Raw genomic sequence first — 1,007 nt, forward strand, 5'->3', positions numbered from 1 at the left:
ATGTCTTAAGCTTTCGTTGCCAATTACTTACAACCTGTCTCTTATACACATCTAGATGTGTATAAGAGACAGCTGTTCACCATGTGAGGCCCTAAATCTACGCTACATGAATGTAAATGCTCCGCAAATGTAAACGACTGTGCTGTTAGCCACAGCCAACTGTTAACAGGCCACTCACGTTTATTAAAAACTTAACAGAACAATATTTTTAGCCGTAATATAAGGGAGTGCGAATTGTTATTAGTAACCCTGTTGGAAAAAGTGTATTTTGGCATACTGCTTCTGCTTTAGCATATTTTTCCCGACTAAAAGTTGACTTTCTTGGTTTTTTCTATATATGTAACTGCTACTGCTATGTATATTAATGTTTATGTATCATGTTTATGCATAATGTTAATGAAATCTGTAATAAATCTTAGTAATAGAGCAGTTTAATTTGAGCTATGTTGTATCACTTTTTCTTGATGACAAACTAAAATAATGGCAAAAAATAGAATAAGCGTTATATAATAGCTGCAAAAACAACAAAATGGTTGTATGTGTTTTGATTGTGAGTCGTGAAAGAACGAAAGAAAAAGTTGGTCGAGAAAATTTTTTAAATTAGATAGTCTTCAATAGAAATTAAATTTTTATTTAAATTATTTGATATAACTAATCAAAGTGCATATAAATATACATTTTATTTTATTGAAATAAACTTTTTATTTATAATAAAAAAAAGGTACGTTAAATTAACACTAATACAACCATACATACACATGTATGTATGTGTGACCTCTACCAGAATATTTATTATTAAGAATATTCGCACTTAAATAAAGCATTTAAATATTTGTAACATAAACATATGCTTATACATACATACATGTATTTAAAGCTAAGGGYTTTAGGCTTTTGAATATACATACAGACGACATTGCTTGGCTTTTTAAAGTTTGCGCTTGCAAAAATATTTTAAAATATATTAAGAGTGATAAAAGAATCTATAATTTTGTATTAATCTTAAA

Source organism: Bactrocera latifrons, unplaced genomic scaffold (genome assembly GCF_001853355.1).
Source record: "Bactrocera latifrons isolate USDA-ARS-PBARC rearing strain unplaced genomic scaffold, ASM185335v1 scaffold_179, whole genome shotgun sequence".
NCBI classification, from domain to species: domain Eukaryota; kingdom Metazoa; phylum Arthropoda; class Insecta; order Diptera; family Tephritidae; genus Bactrocera; species Bactrocera latifrons.